The 24,628-nt window shown below is 42.4% G+C and overlaps 2 pseudogenes; one reads left to right on the forward strand and one right to left on the reverse strand.

Annotated features, from left to right (window-relative positions):
• Positions 1-1,788: 1,788 nt before the first annotated feature.
• Positions 1,789-3,227, reverse strand: LOC100445358 (tubulin alpha-4A chain-like; annotated as a pseudogene).
• Positions 3,228-16,529: 13,302 nt separating this feature from the next.
• On the forward strand, positions 16,530-17,457 carry LOC100445740 (securin-like; annotated as a pseudogene).
• Positions 17,458-24,628: the final 7,171 nt, after the last annotated feature.

The following is a 24,628-nucleotide window of genomic DNA, read 5'->3' on the forward strand; positions in this document are numbered from 1 at the left end:
AAATGATGCTGGGATAACTGGCTAGCCATAAGCAGAAGACAGAAGCTGGACCCCTTCCTTTCACTATACACAAAAATCAACTCAAGATGGATTAAAGACTTAAATGTAAAACCTAAAACTATAAAAACCCTGGAAGACAACCTAGGCAATACCAACCTGGACATAGGAACCGGCAAATATTTCATGACAAAGACAACAAAATCAATCACAACAAAAGAAAAATTGATAAGTGGGATCGAATTAAACTAAAGAGCTCCTGCACAGCAAAAGAAACTCTTTACAGAGTAAACAGATAGTCTACAGAATGGGAGAAAAATTTTGCAAACTATGCATCTGACAAAGGTCTAATATCCATTATCTATAAGAGACTTAAAAATATTTACAAGAGAAAAGCAAACAACCCCATTAAAAAGTGGGCAAAGGACATGAACAGACACTTCTCAAAATAAGTACAGCCAAGAAGCATATGAAAAAAGCTCAGTATCCCTTATCATTAGAGAAATGCAAATCAAAACCACAATGAGATACCATCTCATACTAGTCAGAATGGCTATTACTAAAAAGTCAAAAAATAACAGATGCTGGCAAGACTCAGGAGAAAATGGAACACTTATACACTGTTGGTGGGAGTGTAAGTTAGTTCAGACATTGCGGAAAGCAGTATGGTGATTCCTCGAAAAGCTAAAAGCAGAACTACCATTCAACCTGTCAATCCCATTATTGGGTATATACCCAGAGGAATATAAATCATTATACCATAAAGACCATGAATTATTGGAATTTCACATACTCATGTGCAATGTTCCACATTTAACATGTACACAAATGTTCACTGCAGCACTATTCACAATAGCAAAGACAAGGAATCAGCCTAAATGCCCATCAATGACAGATTAGATAAAGAAAATGTGGTACATATACACCATGGAATACTATGCAGCCATAAAAAAGAATGAGATGATGTCTTTTGCAGGAACATGAATGGAGCCAGAAGCTATTATCCTTAGCAAGCTAGTGCAGGAACAGAAAACCAAATACCACATATTCTCACTTATAAGTGGGAGCTAAATGATAACAACTTATGAACACAAAGAAGGAAACAACAGACACCAGGGTCTACTTGAGGATGGGAGTAGAAGGAGGGGGAGGAGCAGAAAAGATAACTAGTTATTGGGTACTAAGCTTAATACCAGGGTGATGAAATAATATGTACAACAAACCCCCATGACACGTTTACCTATGTAAACGTGTCATCCCTCTACTTGAGGATGGGAGTAGAAGGAGGGGGAGGAGCAGAAAAGATAACTAGTTATTGGGTACTAAGCTTAATACCAGGGTGATGAAATAATATGTACAACAAACCCCCATGACACGTTTACCTATGTAACAAAGCTTCACATGTACCCCCAAACCTAAAAGTTAAAAAATACATTAATTAATTAATTAAAATGAGTAAATTAAAAAAGAAAGGACTTCATTTCAAGGAGAAGCATGAAGAGGGAAGGGATGGAAAGAATAAAGGGGAAGAATGGTTAATTGAAATAGTTGAGTATGTGAAATTCCAATAATTCATAATAACATTCAAAAGAGAAAAGTTAATACAAAGTATGCAAAAAGGGGAGTTACAAATACCAACATTAAAGGTGAATGATTAATTTTTGTTGATTTAAAACAAGCAGATTTTTTTTCTTTGAACTTTTATTTTATTTTGTTTTATTTTCTTAATCATGAAAGGAGACTGCTTATTACTAAAGTTTTGCAATAAACATAGTAAATAGGCTCCAGGCAGTTGTTCTAGTCTCTCTTATCCTTGTCCTCATATAAGTTGATGCTTACTTTCTCATAATCCTTCTCCAGCACACCCATATCCTCTGGGGCCTCAGAGAACTCTCCCTCCTCCATGCCCTTGCCCACATCTCAGTGCACAAATGCCCTCTTGGCATACATCAGGTTTAACTTGTGGCCCAGGCAGGCCCAGGCTTCAGTGATAGTGATCATGTTGCTCAGCATGCACATGGCATGCTGCACCTTGGCCAGGTCACCGCCAGGCACCACAGTGGGCTGCTGGTAGTTGATACCAACCTTGAAGCCCATGGGGAACCAGTCCACAAACTGAATGCTACATTTGGTCTTGATGGTGGAAATGGCAGTATAAACATCCTTGAACATCACATCTCCATGGTATAGCAGGCAGCAGACCATGTACTTGCCATGCCGGGGGTCACACTTCTCCATCTGGTTGGTAAGCTCAAAGCAGGCATTAAGGATGTTGGCCACTGACAGCTGTTCGTGGTATACCTTCTCTACAGAGATGATGAGTGAATAGGTGGCCAGGGGGAAGTGGATGTGAGGGTAAGGTGTGAGGTTGGTCTGGAACTTCATCAGGTCCGCATTGAGGGGCCCATCAAAGTGCAGAGAAGATGTGATAGAGGAGATGATTTGGTAATGAGGCAGTTGAGGTTGGTTGAGGTTGGGTGTTCGATGTCCAGGTTGCAGTGGCAAATGTCATAGATAGCTTCATTGTCCACCACGAAGGCACAGTCTGAGTGCTCCAGGGTAGTGTGAGTGATCAGGATGAAATTTTAGAGCTGGACCACAACTATAGACCGCTGTGGGGGCTGAGTAGATAAAGAATTCCAGCTTGGATTTCTTGCCATAGCCAACAGAGAGCCACTCCATGTGGAGTGAGGTGAAGCCAGAGCCAGTGCCCCCAACAAAGCTATGGAACACCAGGAAGTCCTGAGGTTCTGTGCAGTGGTCAGAAGCTTGCAGATCTGGTCTATCCCCAGGTCAATGATCCCCTGGCCAATGGTATAGTGACTACAGGCATAGTTGTTGGCAGCATCCTCTTTCCCAGTAATGAGTTGCTCTGGGTGGAAGAGCTGTCAGTTTGGGACATCAGATCTCATCAATGACCACAGGCTCCAGATCCACAAAATCTGGCTGGGGCACATGTTTTCCAGCACCGTTTTCACAGAAGAAGGTGATGAAGAAGTCATCCTCTCCACCAATGACCTTCTCACTGGGCATCTGTCCATCAGGCTGAGTCCCATGTTTCAGTAAGTAGAGCTCCCAGCAGGCATTGCCCATCTGGACACCCGCCTGCCACATGTGGACTGAGATGCATTCACACATGGTGAGTCCAGGCAGCGTATCTAACACAGAGTCATGGTGACAGGTGTCAGTGAGAACTGAATTTTTAAGTTCAAGGAGTTTATGTGCAGGTTTGTTACACGAGTAAATTGCATGCTGCAGGGGTTTGGCGTACAGATAATTTTGTCACCCAGGTAATCAGCATAATACCCCATAGTTTTTTAATCCTCACCTTCCTCCCACTCTCCACCTTCAAGTAAGCCCCAGAATCTATTATTCCCTTCTTTGTGTCCATATGTACTCAATGTGTAGCTCCCACTTATAAGTGAGAATATGCAGTATTTGGTTTTCCGTTCCTGTGTTAATTTGCTTAGGACAATGGCCTTCAGCTCCAACCATGTTGCTACAAAAACATGATTTCATTTTTTTTTATGGCTGCATAGTATTCCATGGTATATATGTACCACATTTTCTTTACCCAGTCCACCACTGATGGGCATCTAGGTTGATTCCATGTCTTTGCTACTGTGAACAGTGCTGTGATAAACATGCACTTGCATGTGTCTTTATGATAGAAAGATTTATATTCCTTTGGGTATATATCCAGTAATGGGATTGCAGGGTCAAATGGTAGCATCTTTTAAGTTCTTTGAGAAATCTCCAGACTGCTTTCTACAGTGGCTGAACTAATTTACATTTCCACCACGTATAAGTATTCCCTTTTCTCTACAACCTCACCAACATCTGTTACTTTCTGACTTTGTAATAATAACCATTCTGACTGGTGTGAAATGGCATCCCATTGTGGTTTTGATTTACATTTCTCTGATGATTAGGGATATTGAGCATTTTTTCATATGCTTTCTGGCCATCTATATGTCTTCTTTTGAGAAGTAACTATTCATGTCCTTTGCCCATTTTTAAATGGGGGGTTGTTTGTTTTTTGCTTGTTGATTTGCTTAAGTTCCTCATAGATTCTGGATGTTAGGCCTCTGTCAGATGTATGGTTTATAAACATCTTCTCCCATTCTGTAGGTTGTCTATTTGCTTTCTTGATAACGTCTTCTGTGCAGAAGTTCTTTTGTTTAATTAGATCCCTCTTGTCAATTTTTGGTTTTGTGGAAATTGCTTTTGGAGTCTTCATTATGAAGTCTTTGCCAGAGCCAATGTCCAGAATTGTATATCCTAGGTTCTCTTCTACAGTTTTTATAGTTTTAGGTTTTACGCTTAAGTTTTAATCCAACCTGAGTTGATTTTTGTATATGATGAAAGGTAGGGGTCCAGTTTCTATCTTCTGCATATGGCTAGCCAGTTATCCCAGAACCATTTATTGAACAGGGAGCCCTTTCCCCTTTGCTTATTTTTGTTGACTTTGTCAAAGATCAGGTGGTTGCAGGTGTATGGCTTTATTTCTGGGTTCTTGCCCTGTTCCATTGGCCTTTGTATCTGTTTTTGTATCAGTACTATGTTTTTGGCTATTGTAGCCTTGTAGTATAACTTGAAGTTGAGTAGTGTGATGCCTCCAGCTTTGTTCTTTTTGCTTAGGATTGCTTTGGCTCTTCAAGCTCTTTTTTAATTCCAAATGCATTTTAGAACAATTTGTTCTAATTCTGTGAAAAAAAAGTCTTTGGTAATTTGATAGTTAATAGCATTGGGTCTGTAAATTGCTTTGAACAGGATGGCCATTTTAACAATATTGATTCTTCCTAGCCATAAGCATGGAATAGTTTTCCCATTTTTGTTTGTGTCATCTCTGATTTCTTTGAGCAGCATTTTGTAATTCTGGTTGTAGAGATCTTCCATCTCCCTGGTTAGCTGTATTCCTAGGTATTTTATTCTTTTTGTGGCTACTATAAATGAGATTGTGTTCTTGATTTGGCTCTCAGTTTGGCTGTTACTGGTATATAGAAATGCTACTGATTTTCAGGCCCAGCACGGTGGCTCATGCCTGTAATCCCAGCACTTTTGGAGGCTGAGGCAGGCGGTTCACGAGGTCAGATCAAAACCATCCTGGCCAACACGGTGAAACCCCGTCTCTACAAAAAATACAAAAAATTAGCCGGGCATGGTGGGTCACACCTGTAGTCCCAGTTACTCAGGAGGCTGAGGCAGGAGAATCGCTTAGAATCCCAGAGGCAGAGGTTGCAGTGAGCTGAGATTGAGCCACTGCACTCCAGCAGCCTGGGTGACAGAGAGAGACTCCATCTCAAAAAAGAGAAAAAAAAAAAAAACAGAAATGCTACTGATTTTCATTCATTAATTTTTGCTGAAGCTGTTTATCAGATCTAGGAGCCTTTGGGCAGAGACTATGGAGCCTTCTAGGTATATAATCATATCATCTGTGAAGAGAGGTCATTTGACTCCTCTTCCTGTGTGGATGCTCGATTTTCTCTTGCCTGATTGCCCTGGCCAAGACTTCTCTACTATGTCTAATAGGAGTGGTCAGAATGGGCATCCTTCTCTTATTCTGGTTCTCAAGAGGAATGCTTCCAGCTTTGCCCATTCTACATTATATTGGCTGTGGGCTTTTCAGTGGTGGCTCTTATTATTTTGAGGTATGTTCCTTTGATGCTTAGTTTGTTGAGGATTTTTAATATGAAGTGATGAATTATTATCAAAGGCCCCTTCTGCATCTATTGAGATAATCATGTGGTTTTTGTTTTTAGTTCTGTTTATATGATGAGTCACATTTATTGATTTGCATATGTTGAAGCAACCTTGCATTCCAGGAATGAAGTCTACTTAAACATGGTGGATTAGCTTTTCGATGTGTTGCTGGATTTGGTTTGTTAGTGTTTTGCTGATAATTTTTGCATCTATGTCCATCAGGGATATTGGCCTGAAGTTTTCTTTTTCCATTGTGTCTCTGCCAGATTTTGGTATCAGAATGATGCTGGCCTCATAGAAGGAGTTAAAGACAAGTCCCTTCTCCTTGATTTTTTGGAATAGTTTCAGTAGGAATGGTACCAGCTCTTCTTTAAACATCTGGTAGAATTCGGCTGTGAATTCATCTGGTCCAGGGCTTTTGTCTTGTTGGTAGGTTTCTTTTGTTATTGATTCCATTTCAGAACTTGTTATTGGTCTGCTCAAGGTTTTCATTTCTTCCAGGTTCAATTTAGAGTGGTTGTATGTTTTCAGGAATTTATCCATTTCTTCTAGGTTATCTAATTGTATGCATTGAGGTATTTACAGTAGTCTCTGAGGGTTTTTGTATTTCTGTGGGGCGAGTGGTAATGCTCCCTTTGTCATTTATGATTCTGTTTTTGGGGATCTTCTCTCTTTTTTATTAGTCTGGCTAGTCTATCAATCTTATTTTTTCAAAAAACCAACTTTTGGTTTCAATTATCTTATGTATGGTTTTTCTCATCTCCATTTCATCCAATTCCACTCTAATTTTGGTTATTATTTTCTTAAGTAGAAGAATATTTATATACCTGGACTTTTTGTTTCTTCTAGTAAATATATGTCTGTCTATAAGTAATAAATATGCATTGAATTCCATTTGTGTATGTAAAGAAGGGTATAAGCCAAATAGCCTGGAAAGAGTAGGAGGCATATGAAGAGCAGGAGGAACTAATCAGCATCAATTGTAAATTAAGTAATTTATTCAACAGTGAACCAACATAGGCGGTCAAACAAAATGGTCAAGTGCAAGGGGTAGGTGTCAACAGTGTACTGCAAAGTGATTCATCAGTTATGTAAAAAAAAGAATAGAACTACCCAAACTCCATCACGCATCTCCTAGGAGATTAAACTTCCACATGGCACTATTAAATATAAAAAGATGCTAATAAGGCAAACAAAAGTTTTTAATAATACTAACAGATCAGTTTTGCATAATCATAATGATAGGACACCCCTATAGGGGACTCTAAAAGTGCATCCCTGGGGGAGGTTCCAGGCTATAAAATCCAAAAATCTAGCTGACATAACAAGTTAAGTTTAACTACAAAGAAGGAAGCAAAGCCTGATGACCAGTGGCTTGGGTCTGAATCATCTTGGAAATCCCCTGCCCTGACAAAAGCCCAGATTATTTAGCTCAGATTTTTTTTTTTAAGACAGAGTTTTGCTCTTGTTGCCCAGGCTGGTATGATCTCGGCTCACTGCAACCTCTGCCTTCTAGTTTCAAGTGATTCTCCTGATTCAGCCTCCCGAGTAGCTGGGATTACAGGCACCCACCACATTTTCATATTTTTAGTAGAGACAGGGTTTCACTATATTGGCCAGGCTGGTCTCGAACTCCTGACCTCGTGATCCCCCGCCTCAGCCTCCCAGAGTGCTGGGATTACAGGCATGAGCCACTGTGCCCAGCCTTGACTGAGATTATTTAACCTCAGCCGGTTTAATAATTTCTGGCAGAGGGGCAGTTCCAAGATGGCCGAATAGAAACAGCTCCAGTTTACAGCTGCCAGCGTGAGAAACGCAGAAGACGGGTGATTTCTGCATTTCCAACTGAGGTACTGGGTTCATCTCACTGGGGCTTGTCAGACAGCAGGTGCAGGACAGTGGGTGCAGCCCAATGAGCATGAGCTGAAGCAGGGCGAGGCATCATCTCACCCGGGAAGTGCAAGGGGTCAGGGGATTCCCTTTCCTAGCCAACGGAAGCTGTGACAGACAGCACCTGGAAAATTGGGTCACTCCCACCCTAATACTGAGCTTTTCCAATGGTCTTAGCAAATGGCACACCAGGAGGTTATATCCCATGCCTGGCTTGGAGGGTCCCACACCCACAGAGTCTCGCTCATTGCTAGCACAGTAGTCTGAGATCAAACTGCAAGGCTGCAGCGAGGCTGGGGGAGGGGCACCTGCCATTGCTGAGGCTTGAGTAGGTAAACAAAGCGGCTGGGAAGCTCAAACTGGGTGGAGCCCACTGCAGCTCAAGGAGGCCTGCCTACCTCTGGAGACTCCACCTCTGAGGGCAGGGCATAGCCAAACAAAAGGCAGCAGAAACATCTGCAGACTTAAAGGTCCCTGTCTGACAGCTTTGAAGAGAGTAGTGGTTCTCCCAGCACGGAGTTTGAGATCTGAGAACAGACAGTCTGCCTCCTCAAGTGGGCCCCTGACCCCCAAGTAGCCTAACTGGGAGGCACCCCCAGTAGGAACAGGCTGACACCTCACACGGCCAGGTACCCCTCTGAGATGAAGCTTCCAGAGGAATGATCAGGCAGCAACATTTGCTGTTCAGCAATATTTGCTGTACTGCAGCCTCCAATGCTGATACCCAGGCAAACAGGGTCTGGAGTGGACCTCCAGCAAACTCCAACAGACCTGCAGCTGAGGGTCCTGACTGTTAGAAGGAAAACTAACAAACAGAAAGGACATCCACAACAAAACCCCATCTGTACATCACCATCATCAAAGACCAAAGGTAGATAAAACCACAAAGATGGGGAAAAAACAGAGCAGAAAAGCTGAAAATTCTAAAAATCAGAGTGCCTTTTCCCCTCCAAAGGAATGCAGCTCCTCAGCAGCAATGGAACAAAGCTGGATGGAGAATGACTTTGACGAGATGAGAGAAGAAGGCTTCAGACGATCAAACTACTCCGAGCTAAAGGAGGAAGTTCGAACTCATCGCAAAGAAGCTAAAAACCTTGAAAAAAGATTAGACAAATGGCTAACTAGAATAACCAGTGTAGAGAAGTCCTTAAATTACCTGATGGAGCTGAAGACCATGGCATGAGAACTATGTGACGAATGCACAAGCTTCAGTAGCTCATTCGATCAACTGGAAGAAAGGGTATCAGTGATGGAAGATGAAATGAATGAAATGAAGCGAGAAGACAAGTTTAGAGAAAAAAGATAAAAAAGAAACGAACAAAGACTGCAAGAAATATGGGACTATGTGAAAAGACCAAATCTATGTCTGATTGGTGTACCCGAAAGTGACGGGGAGAATGGAACCAAGTTGGAAAACACTCTGCAGGATATTATCCAGGAGAACTTCCCCAACCTAGCAAGGCAGGCCAACATTCAAATTCAGGAAATACAGAGAACGCCACAAAGATACTCCTCGAGAACAGCAACTCCAAGACACATAATTCTCAGATTCACCAAAGTTGAAATGAAGGAAAAAATGTTAAGGGCAGCCAGAGAGAAAGGTCGGGTTACCCACAAAGGGAAGCCCATCAGACTAACAGCAGATCTCTCGGCAGAAACTCTACAGGCCAAAAGAGAGTGGGGGCCAATATTCAACATTCTTAAAGAAAAGAATTTTCAACCCAGAATTTCATATCCAGCCAAACTAAGCTTCATAAGTGAAGGAGAAATAAAATCCTTTACACACAAGCAAAACTGAGAGATTTTGTCACCACCAGGCCTGCCCTACAAGAGCTCCTGAAGGATGCACTAAACATGGAAAGGAACAACCAGTACCAGCCACTGCAAAAACATGCCATGGTAAAGACCATCGACGCTAGGAAGAAACGGCATCAACTAACGAGCAAAATAACCAGCTAACATCATAATGACAGGATCAAATTCACACATAACAATATTAACCTTAAATGTAAATGAACTAAATGCTCCAATTAAAAGACACAGACTGGCAAATTGGACAGAGTCAAGACCCATCAGTGTGCTGTATTCAGGAGACCCATCTCACGTACAAAGACACACATAGGCTCAAAATAAAAGGATGGAGGAAGATCTACCAAGCAAATGGAAAACAAAAAAAGGCAGGGGTTACAATTCTAGTCTCTGATAAAACAGACTTTAAACCAACAAAGATCAAAAGAGACAAACAAGGCCATTACACAATGGTAAAGGGATCAATTCAACAAGAAGAGCTAACTATCCTAAATATATATGCATCCAATACAGGAGCACCCAGATTGATAAAGCAAGTCCATAGAGACCTACAAAGAGTCTTAAGCTCCCACACAATAATAATGGGAGACTTTAACACCCCACTGTCAACATTAGACAGATCAATGAGACAGAAAGTTAACAAGGATATCCAGGAATTGAACTCAGCTCTGCACCAACCAGACCTAATAGACATCTACAGAACTCTCCACCCCAAATCAACAGAATATACATTCTTCTCAGCACCACATCACACTTATTCCAAAATTGACCACATAATTGGAAGTAAAGCACTCCTCAGCAAATGTAAAAGAACAGAAATTATAACAAACTGTCTCTCAGACCACAGTGCAATCAAACTAGAACTCAGGATTAAGAAACTCACTCAAAACCACTCAACTACATGGAAACTGAATGACTACTGGGTACATAATGAAATGAAGGCAGAAATAAAGATGTTCTTTGAAACCAGCTAGAACAAAGACACAACATACCAGAATCTCTGGGATGCATTCAAAGCAGTGTGTAGAGGGAAATTTATAGCACTAAATGCCCACAAGAGAAAGCAGGAAAGATCTAAAATTGACACCCTAACATCACAATTAAAAGAACTAGAGAAGCAAGAGCAAACACATTCAAAGGCTAGCAGAAGGCAAGAAATAACTAAGATCAGAGCAGAACTGAAGAAGATAGAAACACAAAAAACCCTTCAAAAAATCAATGAATCCAGGAGCTGGTTTTTTGAAAAGATCAACAAAATGGATAGACCACTAGAAAGACAAAGAAGAAAAGAGAGAAGAATCAAATAGATGCAATAAAATATGATAAAGGGGATATCACCACCGATCCCACAGAAATACAAACTACCATCAGAGAATACTATAAACACCTCTATATAAATAAACTAGAAAATCTAGAAGAAATGGATAAATTCCTCGACATATACACCCTCCCAAGACTAAACCAGAAGAAGTTGAATCCCTGAATAGACCAATAACAGGCTCTGAAATTGAGGCAATAATTAATAGCCTACCAACCAAAAAAAGTCCAGGACCAGATGGATTCACAGCCGAATTCTACCAGAGGTACAAGGAGGAGCTGGTACCATTCCTTCTGAAACTATTCCAATCAATAGAAAAAGAGGGAATCCTCCCTAACTCATTTTATGAGGCCAGCATCATCCTGATACCAAAGCCTGGCAGAGACACAACAAAAAAGGAGAATTTTAGACCAATATCCCTGATGAACATTGATGCAAAAATCCTCAATAAAATACTGGCGAACTGAATCCAGCAGCACATCAAAAAGCATATCCACCATGTTCAAGTGGGCTTCATCCCTGAAATGCAAGGCTGGTTTGACATTCACAAATCAATAAACGTAATCCAGCACATAAACAGAACCAAAGACAAAAACCACATGATTATCTCAACAGATGCAGAAAAGGCCTGCGACAAAATTCAACACCCTTCATGCTAAAAACTCTCAATAAATTAGGTATTGATGGGACATATCTCAAAATAATAAGAGCTATTTATGACAAACCCACAGCCAATATCATACTGAATGGGCAAAAACTTGAAGCATACCCTTTGAAAACTGGCACAAGACAGGGATGCCCTCTCTCACCACTCCTATTCAACATAGTATTGGAAGTTCTGGCCAGGGCAATGATGCAGGAGAAAGAAATAAAGGGTGTTCAACTAGGAAAAGAGGAAGTCAAATTTTCTCTGTTTGCACATGACATGATTGTATATTTAGAAAACCCCATCGTCTCAGCTGAAAATCTCCTTAAGCTGATAAGCAACTTCAGCAAAGTCTCAGGATAACAAAATCAATGTGCAAGAATCACAAGCATTCTTATACACCAATAACAGACAAACAGAGAGCCAAATCATGTGTGAACTCCCATTCACAATTGCTTCAAAGAGAATAAAATACCTAGGAATCCAACTTACAACAGATGTGAAGGACCTCTTCAAGGAGAACTACAAACCACTGCTCAATGAAATCAAAGAGGATACAAACAAATGGAAGAACATTCCATGCTCATGGGTAGGAAGAATCAATACCGTGAAAATGGCCATACTGCCTAAGGTCATTTATAGATTCAATGCCATCCCCATCAAGCTACCAATGACTTTCTTCACAGAATTGGAAAAAACTACTTTAAAGTTCATATGGAACCAAAAAAGAGCCCCCATTGCCAAGTCAATCATAAGCCAAAAGAACAAAGCTGGAGGCATCATGCTACCTGACTTCAAACTATACCACAAGGCTACAGTAACCAAAACAGCATGGTACTGGTACCAAAACAGAGATAGAGACCAATGGAACAGAACAGAGCCCTCAGAAATAATACAAAACATCTACAACCATCTGATCTTTGACAAACCTGACAAAAACAAGAAACGGGGAAAGGATTCCCTATTTAATAAATGGTGCTGGGAAAACTGGCTAGCCATATGTAGAAAGCTGAAACTGGATCCCTTCCTTACACCTTATACAAAAATTAATTCAAGATGGATTAAAGACTTAAATCTTAGACCTAAAGCCATAAAAACCCTAGAAGAAAACTTAGGCAATACCATTCAGGACATAGGCATGGGCAAGGACTTCATGTCTTAAACACCAAAAGCGATGGCAACAAAAGCCAAAATTGACAAATGGAATCTAATTAAACTAAAGAGCTTCTGCACAGCAAAAGAAACTACCACCAGAGTGATCAGGCAACCTAGAGAATGGTAGAAAATTTTTGCAATCTGCTCATCTGACAAAGGGCTAATATCCAGAATCTACAAAGAACTCAAACACGTTTACAAGAAAAAAAACAAACAACCTCATCAAAAAGTGGGTGAAGGATATGAACAGACACTTCTCGAAAGAAGACATTTATGCAGCCAACAGACATATGTAAAAATGCTCATCATCACTGGCCATCAGAGAAATGCAAATCAAAACCACAGTGAGATACCATCTCACATCAGTTAGAATGGCAATCATTAAGAAGTCAGAAAACAACAGGTGCTAGAGAGGATATGGAAAAATAGAACACTTTTACACTGTTGGTGGGACTGTAAACTAGTTCAACCATTGTGGAAGACAGTGTAGCGATTCCTCAGGGATCTAGAACTAGAAATACCATTTGACCCTGCCATCCCATTACTGGGTATATACCCAAAGGATTATAAATCATGCTGCTATAAAGACACATGCACACGTATGTTTATTGCGGCACTATTCACAATAGCAAAGACTTGGAACAAAGTGAAATGTCCATCAATGATAGCCTGGATTAAGAAAATGTGGCACATATACACCATGGAATACTATGCAGCCATAAAAAAGGATGCATTCATGTCTTTTGTAGGGACATGGATGAAGCTGGAAACCATCATTCTAAGCAAACCATCACAAGGACAAAAAAACAAACACCGCATGTTCTCACTCATAGGTGGCAATTGAACAATGAGAACACTTGGACACAAGAAGGGGAACATCACACACCAGGGCCTTTCGTGGGGTGGGAGGAGCGGGGAGGGATAGCATTAGGAGATAAACCTAATGTAAATGACGAGTTAATGGGTGCAGCACACCAACATGGCACGTGCATACATATGTAACAAACCTGCACGTTGTGCACATGTACCCTAGAACTTAAAATATAATTTAAAAAAAAAGAATTTGTGGCAGAAATTGCCAGTTAACTTCCAATATTCATTTTCCCATTCTTCCGTAATAGATTTTCGGCCACCAAGAAAAAAGGCTACATTTCAGTCTTTCTTATAGGAAAGTGTAGCCATATGACCCCTCAGCAAGCAGTATTTTCTGGACAATGGGATGTGAGCAGATGTACATCACCTCCCTCCAGGCAGCCTGCCTTTATGGGGCAGGAAGGAATGGCAGGGGGTACTGAGTTCTTAACCATAGTGATTTATGTGTTATATGGCCATTTGATCCAGCTTGCTCTTCTGCCATCCCTAGGTGGTTGCCCTCGTATCATCATGGTTCAAAATGATCACTGCCCTCTCTCCAAAATGATTCCCGGAAGGGAACAGATGGCAAGGCAGTCAAGGGCTTCAGACTCCGAACTCTGAACACTATATTCTACTGCCCTCTAGTGGAATGTTCCGGTACTTGACACAATCGTTGCATAACTACATTGGCAAGAATGAAAGCTGTATGTGAAAAGAGCCACCAAGGCATGGATCGGTGTGTGAAAAGAACAATATTGGGACACGCAAAAGGGTATCTGCAGAGCCTAGAAGAGAAGTCCCAATCATCCCCTACAGCACCTGGCTCAGGACTCTTGCCAATTCTTTGGTGAAAAGAACTGAAAGTCGGTATCAGAACTGAATACAGAAAACCCACGGTTGCTTGCCTAAATTTCTGTCTCTGCCATTTGCATTGTAAACATATTGATTGAGCATCCACCAAGTGCCAGGCACAGCTCTGTCTCTATGATTGGGACAAACAAGGTCCCTTCTCTCAAAGGTGTACATTCTAAGGGGAGAGGAGGGTAAGTGTGGGCAAAGGAAAAGACAATAATGAGAAATGAATCAACACGAGGTTGGGCGCAGTGGCTCACACCTGTAATCCCAGCACTTTGGCAGGCAGAGGCGAGTGGATCACTTGAAGCCAGGAACTCGAGGCCAGCCTGGCCAACATGGCAAAACTCCGTCTCTATTAAAAATACAAAAATTATCCAGGCTTGGTGGCATGCACCTGTAATCACAGCTATAGCAAGAGGCTGAGGCAGGAGAATCACTTGAACCCAGGAGGTGGAGGCTGCAGTGGCTGAGATCGAGCCACTGCATTCCAGCCTGAGTGACAGAGTGAGAATCTATCTCAAAAAAGAAAAAAAAATCAACACGAGTGGTGTCAGATAAAGGTAAACGCGGGCCAAATTGTGGAGATTTTTAAATGCATTAGAGAGTTTTAACATAGAGATAACATGCTTGGATTCAGGTTTCTAAAACACCATTCTGGCTTCTAGGTGGAAGGTGGATTGTACAAGACAGGGATGGAGGAGGGAGACCAGCTGGAAGATGAGTGTAGGGGTCCAGAGGAGCAGTGATGGTAGCTTAAATTAGAAAGGAAGCAGCAGAGAATGAGGAGTGAAAAAGACTGGTTTCCATTGTGAAAGTAAAGCCAACAGGCCTGAGTCTGTTCAGGCTGCTACCATAAAAATGCAATATACCGGTGGCCTATAAAAATCAGAAATGGATTTCTCACAGTTCTGGAAGCTGGAAATCTGAGATAGGTGCCAGCTTGGTCAGGCTCTGGTATGAGCCTTTTTCCAGGTTGAAGACTATTGTCTTCTCATTGTCTCCTCACATGGCAGACAGAAGTCTGGAGAGCTATTTGTGGCTCTCATTCAAGGGCACGAATCCTATTCTTAAAGGCTCTACTCTTAAGATCTAATTACCTTCCAAAAGCCCCACCTTCTAATACTGTCCTGTTGAGGGTTAGGATTTCAACATAAGAATTTGTGGGGGACGCAAACATTCAATCCATTGCCAGGGAGTTGAGGGAAAGGAAAAAATCCAGGAGTTATATATAGTTCTCATTTCAGACAGGAGTTCCATCATTCTCAATATATCCTCTTTTTCTGCTTAAAAAAATCCCAATTGGCCGGGCGCGGTGGCTCACGCCTGTAATCCCAGCACTTTGGGAGGCCAAGGCGTGTGGATCATGAGGTCAGGAGATCGAGACCATCCTGGCTAACACAGTAAAACCCTGTCTCTACTAAAAATACAAAAAATTAGCCGGGCATGGTGGCGGGCGTCTGTAGTCCCAGCTACTCGGGAGGCTGAGGCAGGAGAATGGCGTGAACCCAGGAGGCGGAGCTTGCAGTGAGCGGAGATGGCGCCACTGCACTCCAGCCTGGGGACACAGCGAGACTCCGTCTCAAAAAAAAATAAATAAAAGTAAAATAAAATCCCAATTTAAGGAACTGTCTAGGTGACTGGTCTGGATGGATCCCACCTAACACTGAAATGATTCTTGATTCAGGAACCAGGTAAGAAGCCCTCTCCCAGGAATCATTGCAGCTGTGCAAACGGCTCATTGAGCTTATTCGGTCCCTAGCCTGGAGCAGAGTAAGATAAGCCAGCTCCCAGTGGCCCAGCATCCTCCAGGCATGCAGGGTCTGTCAGTCCGCATCCCAAAAGCCCAAAAGAGAGTTTTAACATAGAGATAAAGCCCAAGAGGCTTTAGAGACACCGGAATAAACCCTCTACAGGAGTCCTAAGGATATCCCCTCTTCCCAGCCCCAGTCAACAGCTCAGTATTTTGTCATAGGAACACTTGCTAAAGGAAAAACCCCTCCAGCCTCCAGGTCCTTAATCCACACCTGAGGGCAAAGAAGGGTACAGGTGAAATGACTGACCTGCGGCTAAAATTGGGACAGCCTTTAACCCATCAGTCAAGCCCTAGAGTCAAAAGTTTTTAAAAACATTAAAGCTGAAGGGACAACTTCAAATATCTCCTTTATTAGCTAAACAAAAGTAGTTTTTCTAACTACTTAGAAATGTAATGTCCCAAATTCTACTCTTTTCATCATTCAGGGGTATGTCATGGGCTAAATTGTGGCCCCAAAAAAGATATAGTGAAGTCCTCAGAACGTGACCATGTTTGGAAATAGGCTTGTTACAGATGTGATTAGTCAGGATAAGGTCCTGCTGGAGCAGAGTGGGCCCCTAACCCAATATGACTGGTGTCCATACAAGAAGACACAGACACACAAGGAGAACACCATGTGGAGATGGAACACAGCAGAGTTGCATCCACAAGCCAAAGAATGCCTGGGGCTACCAGAAGCAAAGAGAGAGGCATGGAACAGATTCTCCCCCAGAACCCTTAGAAGGAACCCACCCACCCTGCTCTGATCTATGTTGATAAGGAGAATGGAGAACCAGGTATCCATGCAGCTCCTAAAGATAGGCTGAAGCTGGCATCTGGACCTTCCATCAAAGCCTTAGAGGGGAGATCTCAAGTTTCAACACCACATGTTGGCAAAATGTCCAACGCTTTACCAGCCTTACCTAAAACTACCAGGCGGCTTTTGGAACTGTCAACACAGCTACAGAAACGTGAGTAAAGACCAACAGACTCCTCAAACTAAAACACCCAAATTTCTCTGCCGAAAAGATGACCAGGAAGACTGTTAAAGCAAAAAGCTCTGTTCTTTCCTCAGATAATGCCTACCCAGAAATAGAAAAATTCTTTCACTTCAATCTTCTAGATTTTGAGAGTTTTAACCAACCTGAAGTGCACCAGATTGCAGGCCTCCCCTTAAGTGGAGTGCCTCTTATGATCCTTGATAAGGAGAGAGAGCTTGAAAAGCTGTTTCAGCTGGGCCCACCTTCGCCTGTGAAGATGCCCTCTCCACCATGGGAACCCAATCTGTTGCAGTCTCCTTCAACCCTTCTGTTGACCCTGGATGTTGAATTACCACCTGTTTACTATGACATAAATATTTAAATTTCTTCATGCTTTAGGGTTTGTGTGTATTTGTATTAATAAAGCATTCTTTGTTTAACAGGAAAAAAAAAAAACTCACCCTGCTAACACCTTAATTTTGAACTTCCAGCCTCCAGAACTGTGAGACAATAAATTTCTGTTCTTTTCAAATCACACAGTTTGGTGGACCATATTACAGCAGCCCTAAGAAACTAATATAAAGTCAACTGAGTGGAGAAGCTGAGCAATGACACACAGTGGCAGGTCCCTCATAAAATCTGCTCTCCTTGTCAGGAACCCGGGCACATCTAGGACAGAAAACTGGGGAGACCTAGGGTTCAATGCCAGCATACTCTTGTGTTTACTCCAGAAATGTTATTAACCTCACTAGGCCCTTCTTCTAGGAAAACAAAGGGAGAAGGGGATCAAGCCATCAACTCAAAATCCTACTGAAACATTTATGTCAGTTTCATTGATGATTTGGGAACATAAACATTAGTTTTAAGGTGTTTAGGGGTTTTTTAACTAATTTGTATGGGTCTTTTTGTTTTTTGTGTTTTTGCTTTTTGGGGTTTTGTTTTGTTTTTTTGGGGGGGTGTGTGTGTGTGTGTTTGTTGTTGTTTTGTTTTGTTTTTTGTTTTGTTTTTGAGACAGGGTCTCATTGTGTTGCCCAGGCTGGAGGGTAGAGGTGTGATCACAGCTCACTGCCACCTCTGCCTCCCAGGTTCAATCAATCCTCCTACCTCAGCCTCCCGAATAGCTGAAACCACAAAGGTGCACCACCATGCCTGGCTAATTTTTTGTATTTCTTGTGATAGAGACGGGGTTTCACTATGATGTCCAGGCTCGTCTCAAACTCCTGAGCTAAAGCGATCCGCCTGCCTTGGCCTCCCAAAGTGCTGGAATTACAGGCATGAGCCACCACACCCTACCTATTTTTTTATTTTTAATTTTTGTGGGTATACAGTAGGTGTATATATTTATGGGATACATGAAATGCTTTGATACAGACATGCAATGTGAAATAATCACATCATGGAGAATGGGGTCTCCATCCCTTCAAGCATTTATCCTTTGTGTTACAAACAATCCAATTACATTATTTTAGTTATTTTTAAACATACAATCAAGTTATTATTGACTAGAGTCACCCTATTGTGCTATAAAATAGTAGGTCTTATTCATTCTTTCTAATTTTTTTGTACCCATTAACCATCCCCGTTGTATTAGTTGTTTTCACACCACTGATAAAGACATATCCAAGACTGGGCAATTTACAAAAGAAAGGGGTTTAATGGACTTATACTTCCATGTGGCTAAGGAGGCCTCACAATCATGGCAGAAGGCAAAAGGCACTTCTTACATGGCGGCAACGAGGCAGAATGAGGCCAAGCAAAACGGGTCTCCCCTTATCAAACCATCAGATCTCATGAGACTTACTGTCTACCAGGAGAACGAATGGGAGAAACTGCCCCCGTGATTCAATTATCTATCACCAGATCCCTCCCACAACACATAGAAATTATGAGAGTACAATTCAAGATGAGATTTAGGTGGGGACACAGCCAAACCATAACACCCGTCTCCCCCACAGCCCCTCAATGTTTGGGTTTATTATCATAAATTAGGAAATAAATCTATGACTAACCTTAAAGATAATTCATTTTATGTCTTATGTATATTAGACTTTGGGGGCTGTGGTAGGCAGCTTCTAAGGTGCCCCAGTGATCCCCACCTCCTGGTATTGGAACCCTTATGTAATCCCTCCCTCTTAAGTGTGGATTGCATTTACTACCTTGCTTCTAACAAATGGAAAACAGCAAAAGTGACAAGCTGTCACTCCCGAGATTCCATTATAAAAGGACTGTAGCTTCCGTCTTGAGAGTCAGAGTCCCTCTTTCTCACAGCTCACTCCAGAGGAAGCCAGCTGCCATGCTGTGAGGTAGCCACGCAGAGAGGCCCACACAGTGGGGGACTGAAACCTGACAATGACCACATGAAGTTGGATCATCTGCCCCAAAAGAGCTTTAGATAAAACCCTGGGTCTAGCCACCAGCTTGACTGCCAGCTCACAAAGAACCCTGGGCCAGAGACCTCCAGCTAAGCCAGGTTCAGAATCCTGACACACAGGAACTGTGAGCTAGTACAAAGGTGCTGTTTTAAATCACTAAGCCGGGGTTGGTGGAGGGAGTCATTTGCCACACAGTACTAATGAATAGACAGACGTCATATGGGAAGCTGAGTTTATGTGGCAGGGTCTGAAATGGGTATTCTGAAGACTGGAGTTTGTATTTTCCTCTAATGACATGGAAATTAAGAGAACAGACTGAGGGTCCGGGTCAATTTCAGCACAAGGGATGAAGCACACACTTTGGGTCTGTGTGCTTCATGGCAAACCTCCACCCCCAGGCTCTCCCGGTGCCTGCTTCCCCCCATATCCACACTCTTTCTTTTTTTTCTTTTTTAACTGAACAAATGCAGGTTTGTTATATAGGTAAAATTGTGTCATGAGGGTGCGTTGTACAGATTATTTCATCACCCAGGCACTAAGCCTAGTGCCCAATAGCTATTTTTTTCTGCTCCTCTCCCTCCTACCATCCTCCACCCTCCAATAGGCCCCAGTGTGTGTTGCTCCCTCCATGTGTCCATGTGTTCTCATCATTTAGCTCCCACTTACAAATGAGAACATGTATATTTGGCTTCCTGTTCCTGTGTTACTTTGCTAAAGATAATGGCCTCCAGCTCCATCCATGTTCCTACAAAGGACATGCTCTCATTCTTCTTTTATGGCTACACAATATTCCCTGGTGTATATGTACCACGTTTTCTTTGCCCAGTCCATCACTAATGGGCATTTACGCTGGTTCCATGTCTTTGCTATTGTGAACAGTGCTGCAGTGAACACACACGTGCATGTGTCTTTATGGTAGAATAATTTCTGTTCCTCTGGGTATTTGCCCAGTAATGGGATTGCTGGGTCAAATGAGAAAACAATCCTCATCCACATTCTTTCTCTGCTTCCACCTTTACAAAATTGAGCGAGGTCAATCTAGCTTTCCAAACCCACTTGTAGTAGACTGAAAGGCAGTTCCCAAAAAGATACATCTTCATCCTAAACTCCAACACCTGGGACTATAACTGTAAATGATAAAGGATGTGATTAAGGGTTTTGAAATATATGAAAAAATCCTCAACATCAGTAATGATCAGGGAACTGCAAATCAAAACCACAAAGCAATACCACCTTACTCCTGCAAGAATGGTCATAATCAAAAAAATCAAAAAATAATAGATGTTGGTGCGGATGCAGTGAACAGGGAACACTTCTACACTGCTGGTGGGAATATAAACTAGTACAGCTGCTATGGAAAACAGTGTCAAAATTCCTTAAAGAATTAAAAGTAGAACTACCATTTGATCCAGCAATCCCACCACTGGGTACCCAGAGGAAAAGAAGTCATTACACAAAAAAGATACCTGCACACCCATGTTCACAGCAGCACAATTCACAATTGCAAAAATGTGGAACCAACCTAAATGCCCATCAATCAACGAGTAGATAAAGAAACTGTGGTATATATATATACAATGGAATACTACTCAGCCATAAAAAGGAATGAATTAATGGCGTTCACAGCAACCAGGATGGAACTGGAGACTATTATTCTAAGTGAAGTAACTCAGGGATGGAAAACCAAAATCATATGTTCTCACTCTTAAGTGGGAGCTAAGCTATGAGAATGCAAAGGCATAAGAATGACACAATGGACTCTGGGGACTCGGGGAAAACGTGGGAAGGAGGTGAGGGATAAAAGACCATAAACAGAGATCAGTATACACTGCTCGGATGATGAGTGCACCAAAATCTCCCAAATCACCACTAAAGAACTTATTCATGTCATAAAATACCACCTGTTACCCAAAAACCTACGGAAATAAAAATTTTTTAAATAAAATTAATTAATTTTTAAAAAAACGTTAAGGGTTTTGAAGGGAGGAGCTCATCCTGGTTACCTGAGAGGGCTCTAAGTCCAGTGGAAAATGTCCTATGACCGTGAGGCAGTGGGAGATTCCACCCACAGCAGAGTAGACAGTGTGACCACAGAGGTAGAGATTGCAGAGTGCAGAGTGCATCCGGAGGTCAGGGAAAACCCAGAGCCACCAGAAGCTGGCAGAAAAACAGAACTGATTCTGCCCAAGAAAACCTCCAAAAGAAGTGCAGCCCTGCCGACCCCCACTCCCATCCCAGCCCGTTGTAACCCTAACCCTAATCCTAACCCTAACCCTAACCCTAACCCTATCCCTTCATCAGGGACCAAGCAGGGCTCAGGAATGTCCACCATACTGTATCTTGGTGTTCAGGAATGTTACGTGATCGCTCCTGTTTTTTTCCCAGCCACAAGGGCAGAGCTACCCAAGGCCATGGGAACCCACCTCTCATATCAGTGTGGCCCGAATGTGAGACATGGAGTCAAAGGACATCATTTTGGAGCTTTAAGATTTGACTTCCCCGCTGGATTTTGGACTTGCATGGGGCCTGTAGCCCCTTTGTTTTGGCCAGTTGCCCCCATTTGGAATGGGTGTATATACTCAATTCGTGTACCCCCACTGTTATCCAGGAAATAACTAACTTGCTTTTGATTTTACAGGCTCATAGGCAGAAGGGACTTGCCTTGTCTCAGACGAGACTTTGGACTGTGGACTTTTGAGTTAATGTTGGAATGAGTTAAGACTTTGGGGGACTGTTGGGAAGGGATGATTGGTTTTGAAATGTGAGGACATGAAATTTGGGAGGGGCCAGGGGTGGAATGATACGGTTTTGCTGTATCCCCACCCAAATCTTGAATTGTAGCTCCCATAACTCCCACGTGTCATGGGAGAGACCCAGTAGGGGGTAATTGAATCATGGGGGTGGGCATATCTTCATGATAGTGAATAAGTCTCACAAGATCTGATGGTTTTATAAAGGGGAGTTCCCCTGCACACACGCTGTCTCTTGCCTGTCGCCATGTAAGACGTGATTTTGTTTCTCCATCTTCCACCATGATTGTGAGGCCTCCCCAGCCATGTGGAACTGTGAGTCCATTAAACCTCCTTTCCTTTATAAATTACCCAGTCTTGGGTATCTGTATTATCAGCACGAGAACAGACTAACACACTGTCCCCTCAATGGGACCTCACCCAAGAGGCTACCTGCGAGCAGAAGGCGACCCCAGCAAAAAGAGGTTTTTTTGGTAGTACTGGGCAGAGTGTGAGAGATCAGCTAGGCATCACTCACATCAAGAATGGTATGGGGGCCGGGCGCGGTGGCTCACACCTATAATCCCAGCACTTTGGGAGTCTGAGGCAGGTGGATCACCTGAGGTCGGGAGTTCAAGACCAGCCTGGCCAACATGGTGAAACTCCATCTCTACTAAATTGCAAAAATTAGCCACATGTGGTGGTGCACACCCATAATCCCAGCTTCTAGGGAGGCCTAGGCAGGAGAATTGCTTGAACCCAGAAGGCAGAAGTTGCAGTGAGCCAAAACTGCGCCATTGCACTCCAGCCTGGGTGACAGAGTGAGACTCCATCTCAAAAAACAAAAACAACAGTATGGGCAGTTTCTGGAGGGGGAAGCCCAGCAGTATACCCCACATGGATGACAAGAGCACAACTGAGGAGCCCTCTCCTCTTCCCTTCCTCCGTCCTCCCTTCCCAGACCCTGAAGGAGCTGAAGCAGCTGCTAGGAGTGGGAGGGGAGGTGAATCCGAGAGAGTAAGGACATTGACCATACACCTGTGGCCCATCCCCCCAACCTTCCCCACTGCGGAAAGCCAGGCCTGGTCAGCTTGAATAGGAGAAGCTTTATATTGGATGGGAGATAAATATTTTTATTTAGGTAGGACTGGGTTTATTTTCTTAACTTGACAAAAGCAGTTGCCTTTTTGCCCAACATTTTGTAAGAATTTTCAAACATACAGAAAAGTTGAAAGAATAGTATAATAAATACCTATATATTCACCACCTAGATTCAAAACTTGTTAACATTGCATGTATGTGTGTATACATGGTCTTGCTAAATCACTTGAAAGCAAGCTTCAGACATCATGACTCTTCATTCTTAAATCCTTCAATGTACATCTCCTAAAAGAATCAGACTTTTAATGTCTAAAATTGAAATTGATCTAATACCTGAAAAAAACGGGTAAACTATACTTAGCTGAAACATTTTCAAGGAGGGGTGCTATGGTGTTTGAATGTCCCCTTCAAAACTCATGTTGAAATTTAATTGCTATTGTGATGGTATTAATAGCTGGGGGCCCGGCGCAGTGGCTCACACCTGTAATCCCAACACTTTGGGAGGCCAAGGTGGGTGGATCACCTGAGGTCAGGAGTTCAAGACCAGCCTGGCCAACATGGTGAAACCCCATCTCTACTAAAAATACAACAATTAGCTGAGTCTGGTGGCATGCGCCTGTAATCCCAGCTACTTGAGAGGCTGAGGCAGGAGAATCACTTGAACCCGGGAGGTGGAGGTTGCAGTGAGCCAAGATCGTGCCACTGCACTCCAGCCTGGGAGACAAGAGTAAAACTCCGTCTGGAAAAAAAAAAAAAAAAAACAGGTGGGAACTTTAAGATATGATTAGGTCATGAGGGCTCTGCCCTCATCAGTGGGTTAATGCTGTTATCAGAGGAGTAGGTTAGTTATCCTGGAAGCAGGCTCCTGGTAAAAGGATAAGTTCAACCCCTAGTTCTCTCTGTGTCTCACACTTTCTCAACCTCTCTCACCAAGTGATACCTGCCAGCATGTTATGATGCAGCACTAAGGCCATCACTAGATGTGGTACCATGCTCTTGGACTTCTCACCTTCCAGAACCATGAGCCAAATGAATCTCTTTTTTTATTTTTTTAAATTACCCAGTCTGTGGTATTCTGTTATAGGCAACAGAAAATGGACTAAGACAATGTGGGGGGAGAGAAGCAACAGAGCAAGTGCAAGGATGGAGGCAGAAGAAAAATAAAAACTATATCCTATTTTGCACTCTACAAAATCCAGCCCATAAAATGACCCAGTTTCACAGAGATAAGACAATTTCAGATCATGACAGGTGCTATGAAGAAAATCAAACAAGACAGAGGTGATAAGAGTAAGGCTAGAAGGTAAGGCAACATTGGAGTGGCTGGTAAGAAATGAAATCCCCAGAAAAAGAAGGTGACATTTGAGATGAGACCTTGATGACAAGGATGACCCGGTAATGTAAGACAATCAGGAGAACAGCATTC

This window comes from Pongo abelii, chromosome 9 (genome assembly GCF_028885655.2).
Source record: "Pongo abelii isolate AG06213 chromosome 9, NHGRI_mPonAbe1-v2.0_pri, whole genome shotgun sequence".
NCBI lineage: Eukaryota > Metazoa > Chordata > Mammalia > Primates > Hominidae > Pongo > Pongo abelii.